Source organism: Tamandua tetradactyla, chromosome 7 (assembly GCF_023851605.1).
Source record: "Tamandua tetradactyla isolate mTamTet1 chromosome 7, mTamTet1.pri, whole genome shotgun sequence".
Taxonomy (NCBI): domain Eukaryota; kingdom Metazoa; phylum Chordata; class Mammalia; order Pilosa; family Myrmecophagidae; genus Tamandua; species Tamandua tetradactyla.
Genome location: NC_135333.1, coordinates 123119369 through 123139496, shown reverse-complemented (window position 1 = coordinate 123139496; position 20128 = coordinate 123119369). Strand labels below are relative to the sequence as shown.

The following is a 20128-nucleotide window of genomic DNA, read 5'->3' as shown; positions in this document are numbered from 1 at the left end:
CGCTCAATAGGATGGGAGCTATAATTAAAGCAAAAAACCAAAATGACAAGTGTTGTGAAGATATACAGAAATTGGAAACTGTGCTGGTTTAAAAGGATGTATGGCCCCTAGAAAAGCCATGTTTTAATCAAAATATCATTTCGTGCCTCTCTCTCCAGCCAACACGATGAGCAGTCTCACCACCCTCCCCCTGTCTGCGTGGGACATGACTCCCAGGGGTGTGGACCTTTCCGGCAACATGGGACAGAGATCCTGGAATGAGCTGAGACTCAGCATCAAGGGACTGAGAAAAACCCTAGAATGAGCTGAGAATTAACATCAAGGGATTGAGAGAACCTTCTCGACCAAAGGGGAAAGAGTGAAATGAGACGAAGTGTCAATGGCTGAGAGATTCCAAACAGAGTTGAGAGGTTATCCTGGAGGTTATTCTTACGCATTAAGTAGATATCACCCTGTTATCCAAGAGGAAATGGAGATGCTGGAGGGAACCACCTGAAAATGTAGAGCTGTGTTCCAGTAGCCATGTTTCTTGGTGATGATTGTATAATGATATAGTTTTCACAATGTGACTCTGTGATTGTGAAAACCTTGTGTCTGATACTCCTTTTACCAACCTTGTCAACAGATGAGTAGAACATATGGAATAAAAATAAATAATAGGGGGAACAAATGTTAAAATAGATTTATTTTGAAATGCTAGTGATCAATGAAAGGGAGGAGTAAGGGGTATGGTATGTATAATTTTTTTTTCTGTTCTCGTTTTATTTTTCTGCTGTCTTTTTCTTTTTCTGAATTGATGCAAATGTTCTGGGAAAGGGTCATGATGATGAATATGCAACTATGTGATGATATTGTGAATTACTGATTATATATGTAGAATGGAATGATCACATATTAAGAATGTCTGTGTTTCTTTCCTGTAATTTTTTTAAACATTAATAAAAATTTTTTTAATATCATTTCATAAAGGTAGAATAATCTCTATTCAATACTATATGTTTGAAACTGTAATCAGATCATCTCCCTGGATGATGTGATTTACTCAAGAGTGGTTGTTAAGCTGGATTAGGTGATGACATGTCTCCACCCATTTGTGTGGGTCTTGATTGGTTTACTAGAGTCCTATAAAAGAGGAAACATTTTGGAGAATGGAGATTTGGAGAGAGCAGAGAATGCTGCAGCACCATGAAGCAGAGAGTCCACGAGCCAGCAACCTTTAGAGATGAAGAAGGAAAACGCCTCCTGGGGAGCTTCGTGAAACCGGAAGCCAGGAGAGAAAGCTAGCAGATGACACTGTGTTCACCATGTGCCCTTCCAGATGAGAGAGAAGCCCTGACTGTGTTCTCCATGTGCCTTTTCACTAAAGAGAGAAATCCTGAACTTCAGCGGCCTTCTTGAACCAAGGTATCTTTCCCTGGATGCCTTAGATTGGACATTTCTATAGATTTGTTTTAATTGGGACATTTTCTCGGCCTTAGAACTGTAAACTAGCAATTCATTAAATTCCCCCTTTTAAAAGCCATTCCGTTTCTGGTATATTGCATTCCGGCAGCTAGCAAACTAGAACAGAACCCTCATGCATTGCTTGTAGAAATGTAAAATGGTGCAGCCACTTTGGAAAACAGTTTGGTGGTTCCTCAAAATGTTAAATGTAGAACTACCATGTGATCTAGTGTATCTACTCCTAACTATATATCCCAAGTATAAACCCCTAGTGTAAACAGAAAACAGGGACTCAGATATTTTTATACCAATGCTCATATCAGCATTATTCACAATAGCTCAAAGGTACAAACAACCCAAGTATCTATCAGCAAATGAATGGAAAAACAAAATGTGGTATATCCATGCAGTGGAATATTACTCAACCATTAAAAAGGAATGAAGCATGGATACATGCTACAACATGGATGAACCTTGAAAACATTATGCTAAATGAAATAAGCCAGACACAAAAGGATAATAGTGTACAATTCCATTTACATGAAATATCTGTAATAGGCAAATTCATAGACTACATGTAGATAAGATATTACCAGGGGCAGGGGGTGGTGGGGTGGTAAAATGGAAAGTTATTGCTTAAAGAGTACAGTTTCTGTTGGGGTGATGAAAAATTCTAGAAATAGTTATTGGTGATAGTTGTACAGCATATGAATTTAATCAATGCCACTGAATTGTATACTTACAAATGGTTACATGGGCAAATTTTATGTTATATGTTTTACCACCACAAAAATAATCATCAGTATCTGAGACTTTAGGGTAGGAGAGTCTTTTTTTTTTTAATATATATGTGCATATATCTTTTTTGTGTGTTTTTTTAAATTTATTTATTAATTTAAAAAAACAAAATAAAACAACATACATAATCAGTAATTCACAATATCATCACTTAGTTTCATATTCATTATTTCTTAGACAATTTGCATTAATTCAGAAAAAGAAATAAAAAGACAATAGAAAAAGAAATAAAATGAACACAGGAAAGAAAAAAAAAGATTATACCTACCATATCCCTTACCCCTTGCTTTCATTGAGCACTAGCATTTAAACTAAATTTATTTTAGCATTTGTTCCCCCTATTATTTATTTTTATTCCATATGTTCTACTCCTTTGTTAAAAAGGTAGATAAAAGGAGCATCAGACACAAGGTTTTCACAATCACACAGTCACATTGTGACAGCTGTATCATTATACAATCATCATCAAGAAACATAGCTACTGAAACGCAGCTCTACATTTTCAGGCAGTTCCCTCCAGCTTCAAAATTACACCTTGAATAACAAGATGATATCTACTTGATGCATAAGAATAACATCCAGGATAACCTCTCGACTCTGTTTGGAATCTCTCAGCCATTGACACTTTGTCTCATTTCACTCTTCCCCCTTTTGGTCTAGAAGGTTTTCTCAATCCCTTGATGCTAAATCTCAGCTCATTTTAGGGTTTTTCTCAATCCCTTGATGCAGAGTCTCCATTCATTCCAAGATCTCTGTCCCACGTTGCCAGGAAGGTCCACACCCCTGGGAGTCATGTCCCACATAGAGAGGGGTAGGGTGGTGAGACTGCTTGTTGTGTTGGCTGGAGAGAGGGGCCACATCTGAGCAACAAAAGAGGCTCTCTTGGGGGTGACTCTTAGGCCTAAATTTTAAGTACACTTGACCTATCTTTTGCGGGGTTAACTTTCATATGAACAAACCCCAAGACTGGGGGCTCTGCCTATAGCTTTGGTTGTCCACACTGCTTGTGAGAATATCAAGAATTCAACTTGGGGAAGTTGAATTTCTCCCCGTTCTCACCACTCCCCGAAGGGTGCTTTGCAGATACTTTTCCACTCACTGATAGAGTCACTCTGGGATTCATCGGGGCATCACTCTGGACAAACCAGCGGTAGGAGAGTCTTTGATTAGCATTTTAATTTCTTTAATATTTGTTGGTGTACTCAAATTTTTACTTTCTTCATGGCTCGTTTTAATGTTAGTATCTTCCAGAAACTTGTCTATTTCATCAAGGTTTAGATAGTGTATGCTTATTAATAATACATTGATTAAAAAAAAACTCTGTTGGGTGCGTGGGTGGTTCAGTTGTAGAATGCTCACCTTCCATGCAGGAGACCTGGGTTCGATTCCCAGACCATGCACCTAAAAAAAAAACCAAACAAAAACTCTGTTGTGGCTGTAGTAATTTCCCATTTTCATTCTGTATTTGGTTTATTTACATTCTTTTATTTATTCTTGATCAATTTAGATGGAGTTCTCTTTGCGTTTCCCCTCTGTTCATTGATTATGTTGTATTCTTATTTATTCTCCATATATCTAATAGATTGAGCTTGTTAACTATACCCTTCACATCTTCTTTACCTCTGCTTATTGTTTGTCTGCTTCATCCATCAGATCCTGAGGGTATATTAAAATCTCTGGTTCTAGCAGTTGACTCATTTTTGAGTTGACTGCTTTGTTCATTAGTTTCTTAACATTTTATTTCCTTTGAATACATTTAATATTTTTAAAGTAAAGTTTTAGTTGTATTCTAGAAAATTTGACAGCTCTTATTTAGTGTTGTCTTCCCTAATTTCTCTCATTTCTTTTTTTTTTTTTTTTACATGGGCAGGCACCAGGTATTGAACCTGGGTCCTCTGGCATCGCAGGCAAGCATTCCTGTCTCATTTCTTTTTAAACCCAGGGTTTACTTACTAGCATATACTTTCAGTCTCCAGATATAAAGGATTTGAAAAAATTATTCTTCAATTATTAATTTTTCATGTTATTGAATTACAGCGATAATACATTCGCTATGTAATACTGATTCTGTAAAATGTATTAAGGCTTCCTTTTTAACTTGTTAGAGTACATAGTCTTTTTTTTTTTTTTCGCATGGGAAGGCATCGGGAAACAAACCCAGGTTTCTGACATGGCTGGCGAGAATTCTGCCCCTAAGCCACCATGGCACCGCCCCATAGTTTTTTTTTTAATGTTTCACATGTGCTATAAAAAATAGTATATTTTTTGTTCATTAGATGTAGAACTTTCCATACATATTAAAAATCAAGCTAATTAATTGCTATGCTGGTTTGAAACTGTTATGTACTCCAGAAAAAGTCATGTTCTTTTCATTCTCATCCAAACTTGTGGGAGCAGACCTATCGTTTAGGGTGGAACCTTTTGATTAGGTTGTTTCCATAGAACTGCGCCACGCAGGCACGCCCTTTTGATTAGATTATTTCCACGGAGGTGTGGCCCCACCCATTCAGGGTGAGTCTTGATTGATTTGCTGGAGTCTTCTAAAAGGGAAACATTTTGGAGGAAGCTCAGACACAGACATTTGGAGATGCTTGGAGTGCTGACAAAGAGAGCAGGTGTCTACACATGAATGTTTGGAGATGCAGAGCCCAGCAGACATCACCATACATCTTCCCATGAGATAGTAAGCAAGCTAGAACCTGGATAGAGACAATACAGAGAAGCTAAGTGAGGGTTTCCAGATGCTTAGAGGAAGCCACTGGAATGAGAAACTGGAAGCAATGGAACCAGGAACAAGGAACGGCAGATGCCAGCCATGTGCCTTGCCATGTGACAAACATTGGCCTTTCTTCAGAGTCAGGGTATCTTTCTTTGGATGCCTTAGTTTGGATATTTTTAAGGCCTTAGAACTGTAAACTTGTAACTTAATAAATCCCCTTTGTAAAAGCTATTCCATTTCTGGTATATTGCATTCTGGCTGCATTAACTAACTGTAACAACTGCATTATTCAGATCTCTGTGGGTTTTTTTTTTGTTGTTGTTGTTGGCTTGATCTACTGGTTTCTGCGAAGCATATAAATACTTCAAGTCCCAATAGTTGATTTTTTTTTCTTTCTTAACTTTGTCAATTGTTACTTTATAATTGTTAAATGGAGAGGAAAAATAGTACTTTCTCATGGGATTGTAATGAAGATTGTGAGTTAACACAAGTAAAGCCATAGAGCATGCCTGGCACATAGAAGATGCTCAAAGAAGATAGCTATTACTATTTGTATATTTTGAATCTATGTTTCTCAGTGCATTTACAATAGTTATATTTTCTTGTGCTCTTATTTATTTCACCATCCTATAACACTTCCCCTTTGTCCATATATATATTTTTTTGTCTTGAAATTTGTCACATATTATAATTTCAATTTACTTTTACTTTTTTTTTGCCTGATAAAGCTTTTTTCCTTGGTTATAGATTGGGTCCTTGGGAATCCGATTCTGAGTGCAGTTTAAAGTGCAGGAAGTTATTTGTGAGTGCTCTTAGGATCAACGCTTGCAGGAAGAAGGGAAGGAAGCAGGATTGGACAGAAGAAGTTGGGCTACAGAACAGTTACAAGACTTCAACTAATTCTGAAGGGAGTTCTGACATCCCATCCTTTGGAGAGCGAGTGTCTTATCCAAACACATTTCTTGCTCAACCAGTTAAGTTTGCACAATCTTATCAAATCAGCAGACCAATATAGCCCTGGGCAAATGAATGTGAACTATTTCTGATCCTACTTTTTGATAAGGATGGGAACTAATGCATTTGCCAGGTCATGTATGCTGCATACTTGAGGTCCTGCTAATCTTCTGTGCAATGATACCACATATGGCAAAGCAGATGCAATTATGACTACTATTTCATTGAATTGCAGTAGCACATGATCATCCTCACAATTTGTATGTTTTTTGCAGACCAAACTGGTGAATTAAATGAGGATATGATGGGTGCCACCATCTTTGCATGCTTTAGCTGTGTGCTGTCCAATACAGAACCCATTAGCAACATGCTGGTATTTAAATTTAAATTGATTAAAATTAAATAAAATTTAAAATTCAGTTCCTCAATAGTACTAGCCACACTTCAAGTGCTCAATAGCCACATGTGGCTAGTGGCCTCCATACTGCATAGCACATGTATACAATATTTCCATCATCACAGAAAGTCTATTGGTCAGTGCTGTTTTAGATTCCTGATATGACACTGATCTCTGCCACTTCCCCAGAATGCGATATTGTGTGCTTTAAAAAAAAAGTTAAGTATTTTATTGTATGCTACTGCCAGTGTATATAAAATAATTACCCTTGTGATATAGAAACTAATGAAAATTCAGAAAGGTAGATATTAAGGACCAACAAAAATAAAAATTTGAATAGTATGGCATGTGTTATAGGGATAAGCTTTTGAACAAGCCTCAAATTTAGCTCTCCATTGAATATTCACAGGTTCATGGAAAGTTGTTTAGGGAACATTTTAAAGATTCTCTTTACTATAATAATGAATGGACTTTCTGAGTCTAAAGGATTTGTACTTGAAGATACTCCAGTCAACAGGAGATCATGTTGAGCATTCTGCAGACAGAGTTGTTTCATGTCTTCAACTGCCTGGGAAACCTTCCTGTGATTGAGCTGGGCCACCAGCCAAAGCTGCTGAACCACTTTTTTCACAGTGGCACTCTAGCCAGCATGAGAGCTGGGCCAATTCTTCTACCGGTGGTTCAGTTGGTGGGTCTGTGGGGCCAGACTGTTGGGCAGTGTGTGGGGAGAGGTGTGGCTGTAATTTTGTCTGCAATATTGTTTTTAATTGACTTTCTTGGCCTGAGAGAGGAGGGCTGGGCAGTTTAAGAGGCAGGACTCTATTTATTATTGGGGGGCTACGAGGACAATTCAAGTCTCCAGGTATCAATGTCAGCTTGGACCATGTATCTAATAATTCCTTTTTCTCCAATGTAGGGTTGCAGGGTTAAATGGACAAAGGTTTCCTTTGAGGAAGAGGTGGAAGAATCATTACTATGTACATTTACTATTCTGGTTCAGAATCCTCTTATAAATCTAACTTCCTCTTGAGCTGTTCGGTTCTGGGTCTGAAAACTGCACCAGGGCTGGAAACTGGGCAAGGTACTGTGATTTTCTATTGTGGTTGTCTATCTTACCTTTTTCTATGCCGTCCTCTATTAACCGTAACTGTCATTGGTTCAGGTCATCCTGGCAGCCATGCCAACCTGGTGGATCATCACAAAAATTGGAAGAAGAGGACATCATCCGTATCCTCCAGTTAGCTCTATCATTTTCATATGCAATGTCTAGCATTTAATAAAAAAAAAAAATAGCCAAGCTAGCTGTGGTGGGTGGAAGTTGTCTGTACCCCAGAAAAACATGTTTTTAAACCCAATCCACTCCTTACCTTTTGAGGCTCATTTCAGTTAAGGTGTGACGAAGCTCCTTCTGGATTGGTCTTAATCCTATTACTAGAGTCCTTTGTAAATCTGAGAGAGACAGAGAGAGAGAGAGAATACATGCATGCCACAGAAGAAAGCAGCTGAAAGCTTCAAAACCCTGAAGAGAAGGGAGAGACCAGCAGACACCACCATATGCCTTGCCATGCAGCCAGTCTTTGGGAAGAAAGCATTACCTTGATGATGCCTTGATTTGGACATTTTCTTGGTCTCAAAACTGTAAGTTAGTTACATTCCCATTGCTTAAACTCAATGCATTTCATGGTATTTGCTTTGTACAGCCTAGGAAATTAAAACAACCAGTGTTTCAGTTTGCTAAAGCCACCAAAATGTAATATACCAGAAATGGATTGGCTGTTACAAAGGGGATTTATTAGGTTATAAATGTACAGTTTTAAGTCCATGAAAATGTCCAAATTAAAGGCATCAACAGGAGAATACCTCCACTCAAAAAAGGCTGATCACATTTGGGGTTTCTCTGTCACACTGGAAGGCACATAGTGATGACTGCTGGCCCTTCTCTTGCAGCTTTTGGTTTCAAACCCTTTCTGCTTCTGGTGTCTCCTGGGGGCACTCTCCCTCTGCACTCCAAACCTCATTTGGTTTCATCTCTCTGCTGTCTGTCAGCTCTGGCTCTCTCTGTTTTCTGCCTTTTATTCTCTTCATACAGGGCTCCAGTAAAAGGATTAAGAACCCACCTTGAATTGGGTGGGTCACATCTCCATGGAAACAACTTAATCAAATGGTCCCATCCACAATTGGGTGGGTCACATTTCCATGAAAGAACCTAATCAAAAGATCCCACCCATAATAAGTCTGTACTCACAAGACTGGATTAAGAGAGCATGGCTTTTCTGGGGTATACAACAGTTTCAGACCCGCACAACTAGCCGTGTATGCATAAAAACAAGACCATTCAAAACACAAAACCCCAAACAAAAATGAACAAAAAGAAGGAAAACAAATCCACAGACCAAATTAAAAAACAAAACCCAACTACATGTTACTTATACAAACAAAACTTGAAACATAAGGCTAAAAGTTTTAAATTTAAAGGATGGAAAAATATATTTAATATATACAGTAACTAAAAGAAAGCTAGATGGCCCAGTCTCTTCCTCTCTTCCCATCTTGAACCCAGTTGGAGGAAGCCTCAAAATGGAGGCAAAACCGTCACCCGGTTGCCCTCAGCCCAGCTCCGGCCGTTGCGCCACCCCCTGGGGGAGAAGGGCCATGATCCAAAGGAACCAGAGCAGTTGAGAAAACTGTTTATTGGAGGTTTGAACTTTGAAATTACAGATGATAGTTTAAGAGAACATTTTGAGAAGTGGGGCATGCTCACAGATTGTGTGGTGATGAGAGCCCACCAAACAAAACGTTCCAGAGGCTGTGGTTTTGTGACTTACTCTTGTGTTGAAGAGGTGAATGCACCTCTTCAACACAAGAGGTGTTGCATAACCTCCATTTTGAGGCTTCCTCCAACTGGGTTCAAGATGGGAAGAGAGGAAGAGACTGGGCCATCTAGCTTTCTTTTAGTTACTGTATATATTAAATATATTTTTCCATCCTTTAAATTTAAAACTTTTAGCCTTATGTTTCAAGTTTTGTTTGTATAAGTAACATATAGTTGGGTTTTGTTTTTTAATTTGGTCTGTGGATTTGTTTTCCTTCTTTTTGTTCATTTTTGTTTGGGGTTTTGTGCTTTGAATGGTCTTGTTTTTATGCATACACGGTTGATGTGCATGTAGTGGAAACAGAGAGAGCTGTTTCTAGAGAGGATTCTGTAAAGCCTGCTGCCCATCTAACAGTGAAGAAAATTTGTGTTGGTGGCATAAAGAAGATACTGAAGACTTTAATTTGAGAGACTATGAAAAGTATGGCAAAATTGAAACCATAAAAGTTATGGAAGACAGGCAGAGTGGGAAAAAACAGAGGATTTGCTTTTGTGACTTTCGATGATCATGATACGGTTGATAAAATTGTTGTCCAGAAATACCATACTATTAATGGGCGTAACTGTGAAGTGAAAAAGGCCCTTTCTAAACAAGAGATTCAGTCTGCTGGATCACAAAGAGGTCATGGAGGGAATTTTGGAGGTGGTGGAGGGAACGTTGGCTGTGGTGGAAACTTTGGTGGAAAAGGAGGCTGTGGTGGTGGAGGTGGTGGTGGCAGAGGTAGTTATGGAGGAGGTGGTGGTGGGTATAATGGATTTGGAGGTGATGGTGGTAACTATGGCAGTGATCCTGGTTATAGTAGTAGAGGGGGCTGTGGTGTGGTGGACCAGGTTATGGAAACCAAGGTGGTAGATATGGTGGTGGTAGAGGATGTGATGGTTACAATGAAGGAGGAAACTCTGGCGGTGGTAACTATGGTGGTGGTGCAAACAATAACGATTTTGGAAATTATAGTGGATAACAGCAATCAAATTATGGACTCATGATCAAGTCTACTTAAAATCTAGGCCTAAGAATCACCCCCAAGAGAGCCTCTTTTGTTGCTCAGATGTGGCCTCTCTCTCCAGCCAACACAGCAAGCAGACTCACCACACTCCCCCTGTCTAAGTGGGACATGACTCCCAGGGGTGTGGACCTTCTTGGCAACATGGGACAGAGATCCTGGAATGAGCTGAGACTCAGCATCAAGGGATTGAGAAAAACCCTAGAATGAGTTGAGAATTAACATCAAGGGATTGAGAGAACCTTCTCAACCAAAAGGAGGAAGAGTGAAATGAGACAAAGTGTCAATGGCTGAGAGATTCCAAACAGAGTCGAGAGGTTATCCTGGAGGTTATTCTTACGCATTAAGTACATATCACCTTGTTGTTCAAGATGTAGTGGAGAGGCTGGAGGGAACTGCCTGAAAATGCAGAGCTGTGTTCCAGTAGCCATGTTTCTTGATGATGATTGAACAATGATATAGCTTTCACAACGTAACTGTGAATGTGAAAACCTTGTGTCTGATGCTCCTTTTATCTACCATATCAACAGATGAGTAGAACGTATGGAATAAAAATAAATAACAGGGGGAACAAAAGTTAAAATAAATTTATTTTGAAATGCTATTGATAAATGAAAGCGAGCGGTAACGGGTATGCTATGTATAATCTTTTTTTTTCTGTTATCGTTTTATTTCTTTTTCTGTTGTCTTTTTATTTCTTTTTCTAAATCGATGCAGATGTTCTAGGAAATGATGAATATGCAACTATGTGATGATATTGAAAATTGCTGATTGTATATATGTAGAATGGAATGATATGTTAATATTTTTGTTTGTTGTTAATTTTTTTTAATTAATGAAAAAAAGAATGAAGAAGAAAAATTTTGAAAGAAAAAAAATGATGGACCCATGAAAGGGGGCGGTTTTGGCAGTAGAAGCTCGGGGGCAGTCCCTATGGTGGTGGTTATGGATCTGGTGGTGGAAGTGGTGGATATGGTGCAGAAGGTTCTAAAAACTGTCCAGAAAATGGCTACAGTTCTTAGCAGGAGAGAGAGCAAGGAGTTGTCAGGAAAGCTACAGGTTACTTTGAGATCGTCATCCCAAATACATTAGAGGAACTGTAAAAATCTGCCACAGAAGGAAAATGGTGCATAGTCAGAAAAGTTACTGCGGCTTAAACAGGAAATCCTTCTTCTCCAGGATTGTCATAGCCACAGTTTGCAAAAAGTGCAGTTATTGATTAATGCAACGTAGTGTCAATTAGATATACATTCCCGAGGCCTTTTATCTGTTGTAGCTTTGTCTTTTTCTTTTCATTACATCAGGTATATTGCCCTGTAAATTGTGGTAGTGGTACAAAATTAAGGAATTTTTAACTTCTCAATATTTGTGTAGTTCAGGTTTTCTACATTTTAGTATAGAAACTTAAAATGCAGTTTTGAAGGTGTTTTCTTGTAAGTTAACAAGTAAAGAAGATCATTGTTAATTACTACTTTGTATCGATTTTACTAAAGTTAACTGTAAAGAAATACCTGCTGACTTGCAGCTTAAGGAGAATCTATTCTTCCCATTTCCAAATCATTATAATGAATGGGCACTGACATATGGAGAGAATAGGTATTTGTGTATTTGCAATGCGAGTTTTAGATAACAACTAGGATTGGGTATTTAAATTAGCATATTTGTGAAACAGCATTAAGATTCACCTTCAAATGAAAATTTTCAAAATTCCTAAAAAAAAAAAAGAAAAAGAAAGCTGGTATAATCATAATATTAGCCAACATAGACATTAAGGCACTAAGTATTACTAAAGGCAAATAGGGACCATTTAAATCATGATAAAATGGACAATCCACAGGACGCCACATTTCTAAGTTCATATGCACCTTAATATATAAAACAAAAATGAACAGAAAATGAGAGTGATGTCATCAATGTGGCAATGGAAGACATCCCCAGAAAAGTATTCCCTGAGAATCAGCTAATAAAAGGACAAATTCCACTTGCTTAGAATTTTGGAGAACAATAGAGATTGGAGAATGACTCTACAAATGCTGAATCCAAGAAAAAGAAAAATAATCTACAAAAGTAGATAGCCAATTTCCATCCTGGACCTACTAGTCCCTCCTTGTCCCCCTCACTCAGTCCCATGCCCAGTTCCCTCCTGTTGTGGACAGAAACTATAGTGCCACTCACTGCAGCAAGATAGAACACTCCATATATCCAGGCACAGGGACCCAAGTCTGCAGAGACCCTGGGCGGAACACAAGTTGCTGAGTTGTGCTGCATATAAAAGTGCCCCCATGGGGAAGGGAAAAAGACTGCAATAGAACTGTTGAGAGGTGCAGTTTCTGTTGACTGGACTACTTACATGCAGAATGAACTTTTCTGGAATGACCCACCTTTTCTGGATTGACCCCATCTTGCTCCCCAGGGCAGGATACCCAAATGGGAAGATACCAGAGGCAGAAAACCTTTACAGAGAAAAAAAGGGGGGAGAGGAGAATCAAACTAAACTGTTGTAAGACAAGAGGGTCCCAGAACTGAAAAGAGTAAGGAAAAGGGGGCTCTGAGTGAGTGGGAGAATTTAAACAAATCGTAGGCACTGGGGAGAAAATTCTGTTCAAAAACAAAAAGAACAGATCAAGTTTTCCAGAGAAGGAACAGAGGAAAGTAAGTTTTCTCCTGAAGGTGAAACAATTGCACAAAAAGTTCAATTTTAAAAATTATACCTCATATCCAGGACAGAATTAGATGAAGAAGAGCTAAGAAAATCTGAAGAGCTAAACACAGGTTACGCTAAAGGTCTAGAATAAGTTGGACCAAGCATCAAAGAAGACAATTCAAAGCCAATTAACAATTAAACCCTAGACGAGAGGGAGAAACTGACCTTCAGGGTTAACTCATCAAGGTAATCAGCTGCCCAAACATCAGCTGTGCTGGTTTGAAAGGAACTATGCCCCCTAAGAAAAGCCATGTTTTAATATAAATCCCATTTCATAAAGGTAGAATAATCTCTATTCAATACTGTATGTTTGAAACTGATTGGATCATCTCCCTGGTTGATGTGATTTAGTCAAGAATGGTTGTTAAACTGGATTAAGGCACATGTCTCCACCCATTTGGGTGGGTCTTGATTGGTTTCTGAAGTCCTAGAAAAGAGGAAATATTTTGGAGAAGGAGAGATTCAGAGAGAGGAAAACGATGTAGCCATGAGATGCAGAGAGTCCACAAGCCAGCAACCTTTAGAGATGAAGAAGGAAAACGCCTCCCGGGATGCTTCATGAAACCAGAAGCCAGGAGAGAAGGCTAGCAGATGACGCCGTATTCGCCACGTGCCCTTCCAGCCGAGAGAGAAGCCCTGACTGTGTTCGCCATGTGCCATTCCACTTGAGAGAGAAACCCTGAACTTCATCGGCCTTCTTGAACCAAGGTATTTTTCCCCAGATGCCTTTGATTGGACATTTCTATAGACTTGTTTTAATTGGGACATTTTCTCGGCCTTAGAACTGTAAACTAGCAACTTATTAAATTCCCCTTGTTAAAAGCCATTCCATTTCTGGTGTATTGCATTCTGGCAGCTAGCAAACTAGAACATCAGCAAAAAATTACAAGCCATCCTAAGAAATAGGAAGATATGGCTCAGCCAAAGGAACAAATTAAAACTTCAGAGGAGACACAGAGTTCAGAGCAACTAATCAAAGAAATTCAAACAATTTTCCTAAATCAATTCAAAGAGAAGAAGGAAAATATGGATAAAGAGCTAAAGGATATTAAGAAGAAAATGTGTAACCATAAAGAAGAATTTGAAAGTAATAAATGAAACAGAAATTATAGGGATGAAAAACACAATAACAGACTAAAATACACTAAAGGCATACAACAGCAGATTTGAACAGGCAGAAAAAAAAATCAATGAACTAAAAGATTGGACAATCTAAATTATACACGCATTAGGGTAGCTAGAGAAAAGAATAGAAAAAATTGAGTAGTGTCTCAGAGATTTGAGTGACAACAGGAAGCACAGAAACAAATGTGTTATGGGTGTCCCAGAAGGAAAAGAGACAGGAAAAGGGCAGAAAGAATATTTGAAGAAATAATGGCTGGAAATCTCCCAACTCTTATGAAAGACATAGATATACATGTCCAAGAAGCAAACATATTCAAAACAGAATAAATACTAAGTGACCTACTCTGAGACACATACTAATCAGAATTTCAAATGCCAGAGATAAAGAGAGAATTCTGAAAGCAGCAAAGAAAAACTGATTTGTCACGTACAAGGGATCTTCAATAAGATTAAGTGCTGATTTCTTATCAGAAACCATGAAAGGGAGAAAGCAGTGATATGACATATTCAAGGTACTAAAAGAGAAAATCTGCCAGCCAAAAATTCTTTATCTGGCAAAACTGTCCTTCAAAAATGAGGGAGATTGCAGAAGCAGAAGAATTTTCTTCTTATCAACCTCATCTTTTCACTATGAAGAAAACAAAAGGCAAGGAGGTGGGTAGTGCATGTTGGACATCACGTAGGAAAACTGTCCAAGCGCCTCCCTTCCCAGTGGAACTCCACAGAGAAGTCAGGGGAAGAATGCATGACTCTCAACTTTGAACCTGTGTCAGTAGAAATGAAAGAGGAACAACGAGCTTCCAGTGAACCAAGCATGTCAGGTTTACTAGAAAGCTCAGCTAAGGGCACCAAATGAAAAAATCCAAGAAAGATGACAAAGCTTCCTGTTCATAACAGAATGCACCATGCAACAACAGCCCAAAACCCTGGAAAAAGATGGCCGTTCCTCTATTACCATCTTAATTGCCACCAGTCAACCTTGAAGGCCTGGTGCCAGGAATTAAAGCTGAGCACCAAAGGACAGAAATTAGAAGCATATAGAGGAATCTGTGAACATGCTTACCTAAATGAAAAGGATATTCCTGTCACAGTGAAGGAGGCCAAGATCCTAATACAGATTAAAGAAAATAAATGGGAGGTGCCTCTGGAAAATCTGGAGAAAAGAAAGACGTCTTCTGAGGGGACTGACCCTCCAGAAGCAGCTCCTCCACCAGTGGAGGGAGTATCTGTCCTTGAAGAATCTAGTCTTCTTGAGGGAGTGAATACAGGTGTGATGAATTCTGTCATCACAGCCTCATGGACAAGAATTGCAGCCAGGGCTGGGAGGATGGAGGCAGTGGAATAGCCACAAGAGGCCCATGGTGTCAGGTGGTATGTGATACATGGAAGAAGTCTCCCTGCAAACAAAGAATGGTTGGGTTCACTTGTAATTTCATGCTGGACAAGCCTGGGTCCCTGAAGAACAAAGGAGAGTGAGTGCACTCTTCTTGTTACCTACCTGCAAATTTCCACCCCCACACCTGGAGGACAATATGTTGGGCCCCAGATGTGTTCAGAGCAACAAGGTCTTAATGAAAAGCCTCCAATAAGATTGTGATACCAAGAAAATGGTATTTCCGTGATTGCAATTAATGGTGGAAAACGTTCATGGTCGATTGTATAGTGCCACTGACCACTGAGCCTGGACCTCACTGAGCCCTGGACTGTATTACAGGGCACACACACTAGTGTGTTCTAGCTTTAACCCGCAGGCCCCAGCAGTGCCGGTTCCTTCATGGATTGGGATAGAGGAGACTTTTCCGTTTAAAAATGGAAAAAAAAAATGTTGCAAATTACTATCATTCCAGTTTAAATAAGATGAAAAAGTTAAAATGTGGTCTATACTCCCAAATATCTACCTTTCTGAAATAGAACTAACACAACTCTTTTAAACATGTGAATGATCTTCAGCTGGGTAATGTGGCCTTGAGTGAAGAAATAACAGAAATAGCCTCCTGCATTGGACTTCCAGACTTAGAACACTGGTTTGGAAACTGCTCTTTTTTAATTGTAAATTTAATGACTTCAAACTGTTGAATATTGTAAGCTGATAGGAAAGCTGCTATTGCCCCCTCCCCTCCAAAAACATGATTCCTAATATACAAACAGCATTTTTCAAAGAGTTATTTTTAAAATTTATTTATTAATTAAAAAAACAAACAAAATGAAACAACATACATAATCAGTAATTCACAATATCATCACTTAGTTGCATATTCATCATTTCTTAAACATTTGCATTTACTCAGAAAAAGAAATAAAAAGACAATAGAAAAAGAAATAAAATGAACACAGGAAAGAAAAAAAAAAAGATTATACCTACCATACCCCTTACCCCTTGCTTGCATTGAGCACTAGCATTTAAACTAAATTTATTTTAGCATTTGTTCCCCCTATTATTTATTTTTATTCCATATGTTCTACTCCTTTGTTGACAAGGTAGATAAAAGGAGCATCAGACACAAGGTTTTCACAATCACGCAGTCACATTGTGACAGCTGTGTCATTATTCAATCCTCAAGAAACATGGCTACTGGAACACAGCTCTACATTTTCAGGCAGTTCCCTCCAGCCTCTCCATTACATCTTGAACAACAAGATGTATCTACTTGATGCATAAGAATAACCTCCAGGATAACCTCTCAACTCTGTTTGGAATCTCTCAGCCATTGACACTTTGTCTCATTTCACTCTTCCCCCTTTTGGTCTAGAAGGTTTTCTTAACCCCTTGATGCTAAGTCTCAGCTCATTCTAGGGTTTTTCTCAATCCCTTGATGCTGAGTCTCCATTCATTCCAAGATCTCTGTCCCACGTTGCCCGGAAGGTCCACACCCCTGGGAGTCATGTCCCACATAGAGAGGGGTAGGGTGGTGAGACTGCGCGTTGTGTTGGCTGGAGAGAGAGGCCACATCTGAGCAACAAAAGAGGCTTTCTTGGGGGTGACTCTTAGGCCTAAATTTTAAGTAGACTTGACCTATCCTTTGTGGGGTTAAGTTTCATATGAACAAACCCCAAGAATTGAGGGCTCTGCCTATAGCTTTGGTTGTCCACACTGCTTGTGAGAATATCAAGAATTCAACTTGGGGAAGTTGAATTTCTCCCCGTTCTCACCACTCCCCGAAGGGTGCTTTGCAGATACTTTTCCACTCACTGATCAAATCACTCTGGGATTCATCGGGGCATCACTCTGGACAAACCAGCAAAATCTCATGTCCTATCTGAGACTCCAAGTACTTATGGCGTTCAATCAAACTATCTACATAAGTTATATTAGGAAATGCACTAGTCAAAATATAAATTTTGTAACTAATAAAACATTTTTTCCTTTAGTCTCACACAGAAGGTGACATTTTAAAATATTAATTACCATCTATTTTCAGTACCCTGCAATAATGACATTCCTTTGTTCTTCCTCTTGCAAAAACATTTTTTAAATTGTACCTTGTATATTTCACTATTATTATACTCTCTAGGCATTCCTAGATTATACCATCTCAATCTTTTAACATCTATCTTTCTTTCTGATTTTGTTTATATCCCCAGCCCTCCTCCCTCTTTCATTCTCACATGCAGCTTCATTCAGTGTTTTAACATAATTATATTATAGTTAGGTAGTATTGTGCTGTCCATTTCTGAGTTTTTGTATCCAGTCCTGTTGCACAGTCTGTATCCCTTCAGCTCTAATTACCCAATATCTTACCCTATTTCTATCTCCTGATGATCTCTGTTACGAATAAAATATTCCAAGTTTATTCACTAATGTCAGTTCATATCAATGAGACCATACAGTGTTTGTCCTTTAGTTTTTGGCTAGTCTCATCCAGCATAATGTTCTCAAGGTCCATCCATGTTGTTACATACTTCACAAGTTTATTCTGTCTTAAAGCTGCATAATATTCCATTGTATGTATATGCCACAATTTGTTTAGCCACTCATCTGTTGATGGACATTTTAGCTGTTTCCATCTCCTTGCAATTGTAAATAATGCTGCTATAAACATTGGTATGCAAATGTCCGTTTGTGTCTTTGCCCTTATGTCCTCTGAGTAGATACCTAGCAATGATATTGCTGGGTCATATGGCAATTCTATATTCAGCTTTTTGAGGAACCGCCAAACTGCCTTCCACAGTGGTTGCACCATTTGACATTCCCACCAACAGTGAATAAGTGTGCCTTTTTCTCCACATCCTCTCCAGCACTTGTCATTTTCTGTTTTGTTGATAATGGCCATTCTAGTGGGTGTGAGATGATATCTCATTGTGGTTTTGATTTGCATTTCTCTAGTGGCCAGGGACGTTGAGCATCTCTTCATGTGCCTTTTGGCCATTTGTATTTCCTCTTCTGAGAAGTGTCCGTTCAAGTCTTTTCCCCATTTTGTAATTGGATTGGCTGTCTTTTTGTTGTTGAGTTGAACAATCCCTTTATAAATTCTGGATACTAGACCTTTATCTGATATGTCGTTTCCAAATATTGTCTCCCATTGTGTAGGCTGTCTTTTTACTTTCTTGATGAAGTTCTTTGATGCACAAAAGTGTTTAATTTTGAGGCGTTCCTATTTCTTTCTTTCTTTCTTCAGTGCTCTTGCTTTAGGTGTAAGGTCTATAAAACTGCCTCCAATTATAAGATTTATAAGATATTTCCCTACATTTTCCTCTAACTGTTTTATGGTCTTAGACCTGATGTTTAGATCTTTGATCCACCTTGAGTTAACTTTTGTATACGGTGTAAGATACGGGTCCTCTTTCATTCTTTTGCATATGGATATCCAGTTCTCTAGGCACCATTTATTGAAGAGACTGTTCTGTCCCAGGTGAGTTGGCTTGACTGCCTTATCAAAGAGCAAATGTCCATAGATGAGAGCGTCTATATTTGAACACTCTATTCGATTCCATTGGTCAATATATCTATCTTTATGCCAGTACCATGCTGTTTTGACCACTGTGGCTTCATATTATGCCTTAAAGTCAGGCAGCGTGAGACCTCCAGCTTCGTTTTTTTTTTCCCTCAAGATACTTTTAGCAATTCGGGGCACCCTGCCCTTCCAGATAAATTTGCTTATTGGTTTTTCTATTTCTGAAAAATAAGTTGTTGGGATTTTGATTGGTATTGCATTGACTCTGTAAATCAATTTAGGTAGAATTGACATCTTAACTATATTTAGTCTTCCAATCCATGAACATGGTATGCTCTTCCATGTATTTAGGTCTTCTGTGATTTCTTTTAACAGTTTCTTGTAGTTTTCTTTGTATAGGTCTTTTGTCTCTTTAGTTACATTTATTCCTAAGTATTTTATTCTTTTAGTTGCAATTGTAAATGGAATTCATTTCTTGATTTCCCCCTCAGATTGTTCATTACTAGTGTATAGAAACACTACAGATTTTTGAATGTTCATCTTGTAACTTGCCACTTTTCCGTACTCGTTTATTAGCTCTAGTAGTTTTGCTGTGGATTTTTCAGGGTTTTCGACATATAGTATCATATCATCTGCAAACAGTGAGAGTTTTACTTCTTCCTTTCCAATTTTGATGCCTTGTATTTCTTTTTCTTGTCTAATTGCTCTGGCTAGAACTTCCAACAGAATGTTGAATAACAGTGGTGATAGTGGACATCCTTGTCTTGTTCCTGATCTTAGGGGGAAAGTTTATTAGCTGTGGGTTTTTCATATATTCCCTTTATCATTTTAAGGAAATTCCCTTGTATTCCTATCCTATGAAGTGTTTTCAACAGGAAAGGATGTTGAATTTTGTCAAATGCCTTCTCTGCATCAATTGAGATGATCATGTGATTTTTCTACCTTGATTTGTTGATATGGTGTGTTACATTAATTGATTTTCTTATGTTGAACCATCCTTGCATACCTGGGATGAATCCTACGTGGTCATGGCGTATAATTCTTTTAATGTGTTGCTGGATTCGATTTGCTAGAATTTTGTTGAGGATTTTTGCATCTATATTCATTAGAGAGATTGGTCTGTAGTTTTCTTTTTTTGTAATATCTTTGCCTGGTTTTGGTATGAGGGTGATGTTGGCTTCATAGAATGAATTAGGTAGCTTTCCCTCCACTTCAATTTT

General features: G+C 38.5%; 2 pseudogenes; both read left to right on the top strand.

Moving 5' to 3' along the window:
• The first annotated feature begins 8888 nt into the window (after window positions 1-8888).
• LOC143690650 (heterogeneous nuclear ribonucleoprotein A3 pseudogene) lies at window positions 8889-11209 on the top strand (annotated as a pseudogene).
• Window positions 11210-14646: 3437 nt separating this feature from the next.
• LOC143690120 (developmental pluripotency-associated protein 4-like) lies at window positions 14647-15605 on the top strand (annotated as a pseudogene).
• The last annotated feature ends 4523 nt before the right edge of the window (window positions 15606-20128 follow it).